The sequence below is a fragment of the Ruditapes philippinarum genome, unplaced genomic scaffold (assembly GCF_026571515.1).
Source record: "Ruditapes philippinarum isolate M1 unplaced genomic scaffold, ASM2657151v2 ctg874_1_1_1_1, whole genome shotgun sequence".
NCBI lineage: Eukaryota > Metazoa > Mollusca > Bivalvia > Venerida > Veneridae > Ruditapes > Ruditapes philippinarum.
The window spans coordinates 32,736-45,624 of NW_026863951.1; the positions used below are offsets into that span (position 1 = coordinate 32,736).

A 12,889-nucleotide genomic window follows, 5' to 3' on the forward strand; every position below is an offset into this window, starting at 1 on the left:
GTACCATTCTGCATATGTATAAGTGGATTTTTTTGTTGTTGTATTTTTCCCCTACACGTCACTAAGTGAACATGTATGTTGTTATAATGTTTATTTATGATAACACCCCACCCCTCACTTGTAAAAATAATAACGAATTGTGTATATAATAACTTTTACAAGTTGACTGAAACAATTGAATTAAAAACATGTGATACCAAAATCTTTGCTTTATTCTTATTTATTGAAGAGGTCACATTTTTATTTCCTTGTATTTTCCCCTTTATTGTGGTTAAGTTTTGATGTCATTGAAAATCTAAGAATCTAAGTAGTCTTTGCCAGTAAACATCAACAGATGTTGTAAAGTGATTTATTTGAATAAGTTTCCCTAGTTGTTAACTCCCATTTTTATCCCTTTCAAAATAAAATACTTGCAGCTTCAAACAACTTGTCTTTGCCACTACATGTATTACGTTACCCGACCAACCTGCATTTACATGTATATAGATGTTCTCTTTGGTGTCGGCTGCTAAATTTTGTTGGTTTCATATTTAAATCGGACAAAAATAATGGATTGCACCAAACTAAATGCAGGACGAGTTCATTGTTAAACTTCAGAAAAGGTAGGGTTTGAGGACTACCCTTCTAACAGACGACCAAAAAAATAGGGAATGTCTACAATGCGGAAGTATGAAATAAAACATTTTGGACGTACATAACTTTTGACTACGGCTTTCCTTTTAACATACGTTTGTTTATCACATTTTTGTGTAAGTATTAAATTTCACTCGAATTGGTCTAAACACTATCATGTATCAATGGTTTAGATCACAGTAACCAAAAGTATGCGAGAACGCATGTATACAGTGCACTTTTAGGAAAGGGGACTTAGATAATTAAATAGGTTTCCCCAAAATGTAATCAAGTACGTACTTTGTAAAGTATCTACTTATACGGTTGTGTCAAGGGTTTTTCCCTACCCCATTGACAATGTAGCTGGAATAATATCATCATGATGTATAATGGCGGCACGCAGTTTCGTTTACTATTTCTTTGTCACATGACAATGTATATTTCTTTGTCACATGACAATGTATTAAAGGGACTCCACTTAGGTTTTTAGGCATGACGAGCCTGAGATTTGTAAACTAATTGATGTAAGTCTGAACTTGTGTGAAAGTTTTCAGATAATTCCCTCACTTCCTTCTCAGTTTATTCATTTTTTTTGTGTGTGAAAAATGATCCCCAAAATGCAAAGCGTTGCAACGCTTTTCGCTCATATATTGGGAAAAGAATCGCTTAAAATCGACTTTCAAGTAAATTGTTAGTTTATTTTTTTATTACCCTTTCTTGATTTTCCCATTTTAAGTGTTTTACTTTATCTATGTTAAATTTTACTGTGGAGATCCTTTAAATAAATATGAAGTTGAAAATAAAATTCTCAACTAAGTTCCAAAATAGTATCATTGTTATACTTGTTTTTTTATTGTTTATGAAGACAAGCTACGGGTTAACCTGTCGTCATTGAGTGGAGTAAGTTTATATTATTTTTTGTTGTTCATAGTTTTCTTTAAAATGAGTTAAATGGGGAAAATGAGTGAGATTTCAGGCTGGGTCGACTACCTGTTTCCTGTAAAACCCCAACCGGAACATCTCGGCTAATATCAATAATAACTCCGAAGACTGACGGAATGGGCCGACAAGTTGTGATTGGTATACTTTACTTTACTTCACAGACACTTTGGGTTTGGAGCTCAAAACGCCTTTAAAATCCAAATAAAATGCATATTTGTCAATCCCAGCACAAGTACTGATCATATATATCAAAAAAACGTAATATAAGCCGTTTTGAAAAAGATTCATATTTCAACATCTATATAATATTCATATTTCAACATCTATAATATTATTATAGATGTTGAAATATGAATTTTTTTCAAAATGGCTTATATTACGTTTTTTTATATATATATATATGATCAGTACTTGTGCTGGGATTGACAAATATGCATTTTATTTGGATTTTAAAGGCGTTTTGAGCTCCAAACCCCAAGTGTCTGTGCTTTACTTTACTTTACTGGAGTTGAGGTCGCAAGACGTCATCATCGTCTTCTTTTACCCCCCCCCCCCCCCCCCATGGCTTTGTACCCAGTTCTGATCCGGTATGGTGGTATACTGTGTTGCTCCCATGAATTTGTCCAACCTGTTTTTAAAGCTGTAAAGTGAAGGAGCATTCACAACCACTTCTGGTAAATTTAACCCGTAGAGAAAAGAAATGCTTTCTAATCTCAGTTCTACATGATTTCACTTTCAGTTTATACCCATGACCTCTTGCATTTGCATTGTTATTTAATTCAAAAACACTTCATAGTTAATATCCTCCTTATGATGAAACAATTTAAAAACTTCAATCATGTCACCTCTAAATCGACGATATGCTAGTGAAGGCAATTTCAGTGTTTTAAGTCTTTGTTCATATGACAGATCTCTTAGTTGACTAACTAGTTTTGTTGCTCGTCTTTGTACTGATTCAATTGCATTGATGTCTTTCTTAATACGAGGATTCCAAATAATGTTTCCATATTCTATATATACCTTTATATTTTCTATGTAATTGGTTTACTTTATTAAACAAGTTTTTCCTATGATTTCAATGAATCTTTCATGTCGTCATAGTTTCTCGTCCAACTACGGAAACGTTTATGGGACACCGGAATGAAGAAATTAATCTCCAAAACAGTGTTATAAGATGAATACCAGTTGTTGTAATGTGTTAGAGATGTGGCACCTGCAGTTTTCGCCAAGGAAACTTTCCTTTCCAGAGTTTTATGCCCCCCCCCCCACCCCCACCCCACAAACACACACACACTACTAAGAGGCAGATGGAGTACAAATTTGTCCTTTTCTGTTCTTTACCTGTGGTTTTATTTGATATTTTCATGTTTCATGAAAAGAAATGACGAAGGCATCATTTAAAGTGATTATGTTTCAGTTGTACAACTGTGATTTGTTTACTAGCCACCAAAGTTTGATGACGGTTTTGCAACAAACAAATACATGTATTCAAACACCATTGCTATTATACATAGACTATGATGTTCTTAGATGAAGATGAAGTCCCTTTTAAAGTTTTAAAGATGTACATATGTCGCGGACGGCTTGTTTGTAAGCTCATTCACCTTTTTTCTAGAAAAAAAGCAGTCACATCATGACATTTACGTTTAAATTTTATTTAATTATTATATTTTTGTGCATATCAGAAATGTGTGTGGAACTCAGGTGCCCGCTTGTGTCTGAAATAATGTATGGAGAGGCATCTGAGGGAAATGATAAACAAAATCACCATATGAATTTCACAGCGTCAGTTGTTGTCTTAGTGCAATAACTGGTTAACTCCTATCAAATTGAGAAGGACTTATTCGTTACTGACGCGGACTGATGTTATCCGCCTTCTCTCCCCCCTACCCCACCTCAGAAAATGAAAATCATGAAGAAAAGAAGGAAGGAAGGAAGAAACGAACGAACGAACAAATGAAGGAACGAACGAAATAGCGAAGAACATATGAAAGAATAAACAGACGAACGAACGAAAGTGAAAATTAAATACATATGTATATTCGAATCCTTTAAAACTTAATCTATTTCAGATAATATGAAAACTTTGGTTGTAAAAAATGTTCCCTTTCCGTAAAAAAACCAACATGCAGCTGTTTGTTCTTATTTTTAAATGTAATTTATATAAAAAGCTTCCTTTACTTTCCATAGAGATTGAAAAGAACAAAACACAAGTGTGTCAAGTGATTAGAGGTCAATATCTTTGTAATCTCATGATATTTCACTTCCTTATTTCTTAAAAAAAACAACACTTTTATCCCTTGACTTTTGAGCTGATAAATTTCCGTTATCAAAGTTTCTCTGAAGAACAATTGACAATAAACATATCATGGTGGAATTTTTTTCGGTTGTCCGAAACTAGGACATAAATTCATTGTAATTTTGAATTTTAAAAAATGTGTTAATCATCTTGTTTATTTTTAAATGAAGTGCATTCTTATACATTTTGTTTGTAAAAACTGTAACGTTATACATGATGATACTAACTTAGTATAAGACATAAAGGGTGTGGCCTTGTAAACCATCCCCCTCCTCCCCCGCTCACTACACCACTTTCAAACGATAACACGCCTTTAATTAATAATAACCAAATAAATACCATGTTATTATGATTTTGTAAATCTTAACTCATGCATTAACCATACAAACCATCAAAATAGAAGAAGGGGGGGGGGGATTATATTACAATTATTACAAGTGTCTGTGAACTTAGCCATATAGTCAATCTTTGTAGTCCATGAGCCCGACTTTGAGGGTCAAGCTATACTTACAGGAATTACTACTGGGATGTTTACCTATGGAAAGCCGTTTCTGTCTTATATATGGACATTACGATATAACGAGATATAATAAAACCTATATTCTCTGCTGACACAACTAAACAAACTGAAATGGAATCAATCGTCTGCACACGTATCATCATTAATTTATGTAGAACAAAAAGACCCGCTGACATCATAACATAATGTAATGCCTATATTTAAGCAAAATAGAGTACTGATTTACAAAACCCAAATCGCACACCTTGCTGAATCACTTTGTGCTTGACAGGTTAACATACCTGATTAACATATCAAGTCGTGATAATATAATATTATATATTTTAATTTACTCTTATAACGAAATATTGGCCCAGATATGTTTATATCAGTTTGGGTAGAACTTCCACCCACTCCGTAGAAACGTTGCTATTTTGTACTTGTTTTGATTAAATATTGATGTAAGAAACGATTGGCCTGTCATCGAGAGATGGATTATATATACATTGTATAGTAAATTATAAAATAAAATGAGCCGCGTCATGACAAAACAGCATGGATCCTGATCAGACTGCGCGGATGCGCAGGCTGGTCTGGTTCCATGCTGGTCGCAAACTCATTATGTTGGTTTTGTCATGACGCGGCTCAAATTAAGAAAAAATCAAACATGACATTTAAGAAAAAAAAAAGAAAAAAACACACAAACATTTTTTAAATCGTTATTTTTTTGTTTTGGATAGAATTTCTGGTTCCTGTGTTGTAACTGATAATAATTGCTAATTACTAGTTGTATGATTTTTTGTGTGTTGCAGGCAGAAAATATGAAGAATACCCTTCCAAAAAAAAAATATTAGGAATTCTTAAAAAAAAACTTTTTTTGTTCTGAAACTCGGATCGAATATTAGCCTTACTGTCTATTTTCCTCAAATTCAGCACAACTCCACCACAGTTTAACTTTAATTAAATTAAGCAATATTCAAATTGGAAGAAAAACAAACACCGAGAACGTAAACGATTTCGTCAGCTTGTGTCTACATGTATCTATGCACGTTTTCAATCCATCAAATTTTAACAAATCTGAATGGTTTGAGGTTTCATCATAATTATATTCAAATGTTGATGTTTTTTTTTAATCCTTTTGTTTAATGATCTAAATTCTGTATAAATTTTTAACATTTCATACTGCATGCTAATTTTAAAACTAACATTTTTACATACTGAAGGAAATTTTGAAATAAAGTCTATGCATTTAGTTATCATGCACTTATCAACGACTTCATGTATATATGTTTTGAAAGCTTCTTTTATAACATTGATTTTGACTATTTTTGTGATAATTTATTAGAAATAAATAAATAAATAAATAAATAAAAAAATAAATAAATAAATAAATAAATAAATAAATAAATAAATAAATAAATAAATAAATGAATAAATAAATAAATAAATAAATAAATAAATAAATAAATAAATAAATAAATAAATATCTTTTTGTAAAATGACATGAGTTGAACATTCGAGCACTTTATAGCTTACTCGTGCACAATGCACGTGTACAGGTGTATTTCGGTCAATATGTTACACTTGTACACAAATACTTTGTGATAGACAGATGCCATCATTTTGAATTTGTAATAATATATTTATATAGCTCGAGATCTAGTATTTACAATTATCATCGTGAACCCAAGTTTTCATTATTTACACAAGATTGTGAAACCAGGTACGTATATAATATACGTATCTGGTGAAACTTTATTAACAACTCTCGTTTTTTATATTATTTCTTTCTTTATTTTCGGAAAAATATACTATATCACCCATCCAATATTATATTATGCTCTATATAAGTATTAGGGGATTATTGAATAGGTATCCTTGATTTTAATTGTATATATCATCTTTTATGATAAAATTTAACAAGGGTATTACGTTTGCTTATTGGGGTTTTAGAATTATTAGATGGTGACTATTAAATAATGATTAGATGATGACTATAAATGTGAATAATTTAACCGATCTCTCATTCGACTTCGAGGTCTGACACGCTGCAGTACTGTTCATATATGATATTGATTCTAGATCTTTTACCACAGAGTTATATTCTGTATATATTAAATTCTCTCGTTTTACTTAACCGTGAGTATATTTTTATTGTGTACCTGAATATATAGGGGCTAATACGTAAACAAAATTGTTATTTTGCTAATTCATTTCTAGTCGTAAACAAGTTAGACATGTGACGCACTATTGAATTGCGAAAATGGAAATTCCCTCATGAATATAACGCATTCAAGCAAAGCGCGCATGCGTAGATTGCTAATAAGTTTGGAAATCCCCGAAAATTTACCAGCAAGTAAAGTCGGAGATATGAGATACCTAAATGCTTTAATTTAAATTTGAAATAGAAAGGACATTGATGTGTAATTTGATAGCTCACCGTGCAGATAAATAGTATTACTTTTCATTTGAACAGGCTTTCAGTCGGAATACGTCGTGCGGTAAAGACATTGAAATGGATTTAAGTGCAGATACGGATATAGTCGAGGACTGTTGTCCAACGGGGGTTACAAATGAAATTCAACATGGCTCTGGGCGGAGGTTTGATGTTAACAAAGGATATGGTTTAAAAGATGAAAGATGCGATTCTAACTATTCGTCTGGTTATGTAAGTGGAAATTTACCAAGTGATCTTGGTGAGGGTCGTTACGCCAGTGATGAAGACAGATTAATTCCCGTTGCTGGACTGGAAAGTTTAACTTTGGATAATTCTGAAGACCAAAAAAGCACGCAACTGTCTAGTGTAGATGAAGGTTTTGATGATGAATATTTATCTTCGGAAAAAAGTGCAAAATCAATATCCACAAAGAAATTATCTGATCAAATTTCGGACAGTAACTCAGAAGCAGAAGATAGTGAAAAGCTAAGACAATATCGACAACTTCTTTTGGAAACTTATCAACAAGACGACGATGGTGACACGTAAGGATTTTGAGTTTTTAGTCAACAAGGTCATTTCAGTTCATTAAGTGCATATTCTTTAATGGGAATTTCGTAAGCCTGCTATTTTATAAGTGGGTTATCTTTTCTTACTAATCGGGAAACATTATTTAATCATCGATTGTACTGATCGACTGGTTGGTTACCCGGGGCTTTGTTATAACTTACGAGGATTTATTTTTAGCACATTCGGAATTCCCCTTTACAGCTGTTTGTGCAGCCAATCGTAAACTAGGAGTGACCTAAATACTTTTAGCCAATGAAATTTCATATCCTTGTAAAAAAGCTACCGTAGTACTGTTTAACAGGTAAATTCTTGTCTAACATTGAAGTATGTAAATAGTTCAAAATCAAGTTTTATCTAGTTATATGACCTTGATTTATTTATCCAATAATGAAGTAATGTACAACAATTTAGCTCTGTGTCATTAATTTAAATTGTGTTGAAATATTTTTTTTGTCTTGGACTGATGCTCTTGATGTGCATTATTTTATGATTATTAATGGAATTATTTCATTCTACATTCTTTGTTTTAATGGAGAAAGCATTTAGATCAATTTAATTCTATCCCAGATAAAATGCTTTTAAGTAAATTTTAAGCACATGCTAGGCCCTAAAAGGCATGTTATATTCAAGCCCCTGGGAAAGACCCAGCTCTGCAAGATAAGTCTCGAAAATAACTAGTAATGCTTATTAACTGAGCTACAATTGAAAAATTGGCAAAGAAATTTCAAATTTTTGTCTGCATATATGTTTTACCACTAAATAGATCCTGGCTTGACTGAAGAGACATGGCGGTGTATGAATCTGCAGAGTCATAATTGTACAATTGTAATGCCAATTTATTTAACAGATATAATTTTCATTATTTATGTTCAATATGTATTCAGAGCGACAACATTGCCAGAATTCATTTGCTAGGAAAAACGACATATTGCGCTGTAATTTCATCTCCTTGACACCAACTGCATACATTTAAATCTTAAGAACAAAAGTATTCAAAACCCCTTCACTGCCCAGTCCAATACACAAACAGACTTTCTTACACGAAGTTGAATGACATAATGGTGGCTTCAGGTTGACTGTAGAGACCACAAGGGAAATACACCACTTCATATTGCGTCAAGGGAAGGGTATGACTACTTCGCAAAGATTCTTCTTGAACCAATTCACTATGAGGAAACTGTAAACAACAGATATGATTTGCCTTACCAACAAATTCCTCAAAATCTGGAAGCCAGAAACTATGATGGTTAGTGAATGAATCTTGTTTGGATTTTCTGTGTTACAGTGTTTAGTTTTATTTGATATTTGAAAACCTTGAAAGAAAATGATGTATTCTTTCATGTTTTTTTAAAAAAAAAAAAATTTAGGACCAATTCCTTGAGGCTTTTATCAAAACATGTGATTGTCATGTTTTCTGTTTCATTTTGCCATTCTGTTTTAGTGTCATTATAATAGTAAGTTGAACAAATAAATTAACTGACTGTATTAAATGAATATTTAATATGATTATCATCAAATTCAAACTGTCATGTGATGTTTACGCCTACCATTACATATATCTAGATAAGATATACAAATATTAATGGACATTTCACCACGCAATTATCAACAGTGTGATTTGGAGCAATTGGTACAATATTTCATTTGGTACAACTTTTTTCCTTATTGTTGCAGTATGTTTATTTTTCCCTTCATGTTTCAGGTCAAGTATGTGTCCATCTGGCTGCAGAAGGATGCCACATTCCAACCCTGAATGTCCTTCTTAGCAAGGGAGCCAATGTTAATGCAAGGGTAAGCAGGAAGCAAATTTGATTTGAATTTTTATGTCCTTTAAAATTTGATTGGAATTTTTATGTCCTTATTATAAACCTGGCAAATTTTCAGTGTATAATTTGAAGGAAATTACATTTAAAATTTACCATAAGGCATTATTGTAATTAGATTGTTACATTGCAGTTCTTATGTTTTAAGAAGATGTCATTATCATATTGAGTCATTGATGCTTTTGTTGGTTACACATTTATCATGATTAATTTTCCTTCTATTTTTAAGGACGGTAAAAGTGGAAGGACTGCTCTTCATTATGCAGCAGAGTCTGGTTGCATGCCACTATTGGAATTCCTGGTACATCAGGAACATAGTAAGCTGGATATTAACTGCACAACATATGGTGGTCTTACACCTATCATGTTGGCAAAGGGGCGTGGTCATGATCAGGCTGTAAGACTACTGAAAGAAGCAGGGGCGTGGTCAGATACAGATGAGTCATCGTCAGAAGAAGAAATGGTAATTATCTTGATTCTGTGTGTTTAATGAATTTGACATAATCAAAAAAGAACAAAAACTTATAATTTAAAATGTTCTTAAATTACAATAGATATACTAAAAATACAAAAGATATGCTAAGAAACCTATAGAATGTTATAAATAGTTAAATTTTGTTTCAAAGAAGTTTGGTTATTACTAATTTAAAGTAAGTTCTAGCCAGAATGGCTGGTGTAATAAATTACCATATAAAGTAAAAGGGTTGGACTGTTGAAGGTAAATTTACCTGGCTAGCACACTGCTTTAAAAATAAAAAGTAACTTCAGAACTGGTTTTCAAACTTTTCTACAAACTTGAAAATATGATTGACAGTGTTTTATGAAATACTCTAGATGGAAGCATTTTATTGTTAACATACTGAAGTTTGATATATATTTGACCAAGATGTACTTTTAGGTAATTGACACTTCTAAATCATGTCTCCAACACCAGAAATAGAAATCATGTAAAAGAAGTTGTCATAAATGAGCTGATCAGTTTATTTTCAGAAGTGTCAAATTCTAGGCTTATCTAATAACATGGTGTGTTAAAATATAGAACAATATGTGGGTCATGGAATAATTTAGTAACCCAACATTGCCACATATGTAAGTTGATGTAGCACCAAATGTTTCAGCAATTCCTTAACCTTAAACAAGCTGGCCTTGCAACCAGTGCAGATCATAACCAACAGGCATATCTGTGTCGGGTCTGATCATTTTCTGCCCTGTTTCAGGCTGTTTGCTTTCCAGTAAGCTCATAATTTGAAATTTTCCCTAAAAATTATGAATGGTTTTGTTCAGATTGAAAAATAGACGAGTCTATTGAAGATATTTAGTGCAGTAAGGGTTGATTTTTATCATAAACTTTTTCTTTTTTCCCAGAATGAAGAGCCTTATGAAGATATCAAAATCAATGGAGTAATTGTCAATTGAGAATTCATTAAAACATGAATCAAGCACAGGCAGACATGAGCAGTTCTGGAAATTGCCGAATAGCAATCAAGCACTCCAGATATTAGAATAAGGTGGACAAGGAAAATTGAGATATTTTCTGAAAATGGAGTCAAGCAAGAAACTGTAGAACTTTGGAAAAAACAGTTTTCAAACATTTGAAAGTTTCTGTGAGGGACATTTCATAATGGACTTCATGAGGAAAATGATTTCATTCTTAACTTCATCTCTATCTAATGGTTTGGTTTGAACTGTCTACTAGATGTAATGGGTGTGATTTTTTTTTTTAGATTTTATTGATTTTTACTAAACTTATATTAAGTTTTCATTCATTAATTCTTCAGGAGTGAATTACAACGAAAAACTCATTTTGTGTTACATATTGTAGAAATCCTTAGATATTTCATATTGTAACTGTCAAATATTTATGTTTTAATCGAAAAAAGTAATAAATATTGTTCATTTATCTTATAATACTATATGTATGTGATAAGTGTATGCATATATGTACATCTCACTCGACAATTGTGTTAACATGATATTTTTGTAGATAAGCAATTCGGAAAATTTTGCTTTCACATCAAATTCAAAATCAAAATTCTCATAGAATTATTTATAATACCATTAATGTTCTACCAAAAAAAAAGTGAATTGTTTTCTTTCCTATTTTGATAATAGCTAAGTAATTAAGTTATCAACTATGTTAGATTTGTAGTGGTTGTATGAAATGTGTGTGATATGCAGATATTTCTTTTTTATATATTTTTGTTTTTAGATATCTCATACATTAAAAAAAACTTCATTAAGCTATCATGGTTTAGAAGGGTCTTTCAAATAGAATTATATTTGAAAGACCCTGGGTTTAGGGACGCTCATTTTAACTTTTGGTTAAATGCACATTTTCATATTGTTACATGCGAACTATTCAAAATATATTTAAAAAGATACATTTATTAAGTTAACTTCTCAATTTACACTTTTTGCTTCGCTACTATAATCTAAGCCAAATAAATCTACTTCATATAATATTATATATAACATTGCAATATTATTAACAATCCACTTATTTAACATATTTCTAATCACCGATCTACCGTCCATTATCCCCACCCCCACTTCATAACCCCACTTTGTGCCAGTGACTCACCTACTCCCCATTACATAACACACTAAGCCGACGATATAATAGTACATTTATTTCAATATATGTAAATGTTACTTGATTAAATCATGTGAGTTTGTAAAGTAGATCTCAAAAATAAAAGAAAATAATTCAATAGAAATGTCTTTGTTTTGAACTGCTAATTTACATTATTACTGTTAAAAAATTGAAAATTAGCCACAAAGAACAAAATAGGATTCTTTCATATGAGGAAGCTATCGAGCTATCTTACAGAACGACAGTTGGTTCTACTCAGGTGCCCGATTATAGCTTTAATAAATGTTGATGTGATATAAAATCGGACACAACAAAACGAATAATAATGTTGTAGTATTTGAGAAATTGACAAGTCTTTGAGACACATCCTGACTGTTTGATACAGATGCCATGGTCTAGTGCCAAAATTGCCCATGCGCAATCGCGACATTTCTGTCATAACTGCAAATTAAAAAGAATAAAAATCGGTGTTTGACATTATATAATCAATTTATAACTTACTATTTCTGTACCATAATACGACAATAACATTTTGAAAAAATACTGCTTTATTGCATTTAGATTTTACAAAGAATAGAAAAAAATATAATTTTTATAAGATTATTCAAATATTTTAGCATGTGATCCAAATAATGTAATATGAATTGTTTTTTTTTTCTGCCAACTTTTATATTCATTTATTTATTTATTCATATGTGAAAAAAATGAATAATATTTTGAAAATAGTCCAATGGACAAATGAACAAAAGTCGTCATTTCTGAAATATGGGACAATAATTACGTTGGAAAACCCTAAATCTTTTTAATTCGTCAGCATAAAAAATGCTTACCAAGTTGTTTAGAAATTATAAAATGCAAACACAAATGCAAATATTTTTTTAAAAAATCGGTACTTTTGTATTTAACAAATGACGTTGCCTTCTATTTTAACAGAAATTGTTTTTCGCTGTATACATTAGTTTCTTTGTTCCAAAGGAAACAAGAAACGATCTAAAGAAAAACGATATGGCGCTTTTATTATAAATGTTATTCTATTTATGTAAACAGCTGGCATTTTAGCTCAAAAAGTCGATTGAGCTCTTTTTTGCGCTCTGCAGACCTCGAACGTTTTGCA

The 12,889-nt window shown here is 31.5% G+C and overlaps 1 pseudogene; it reads left to right on the top strand.

Annotated features, from left to right (window-relative positions):
* Nucleotides 1-6,707: 6,707 nt before the first annotated feature.
* LOC132723917 (NF-kappa-B inhibitor cactus-like) lies at nt 6,708-11,899 on the top strand (annotated as a pseudogene).
* The last annotated feature ends 990 nt before the right edge of the window (nt 11,900-12,889 follow it).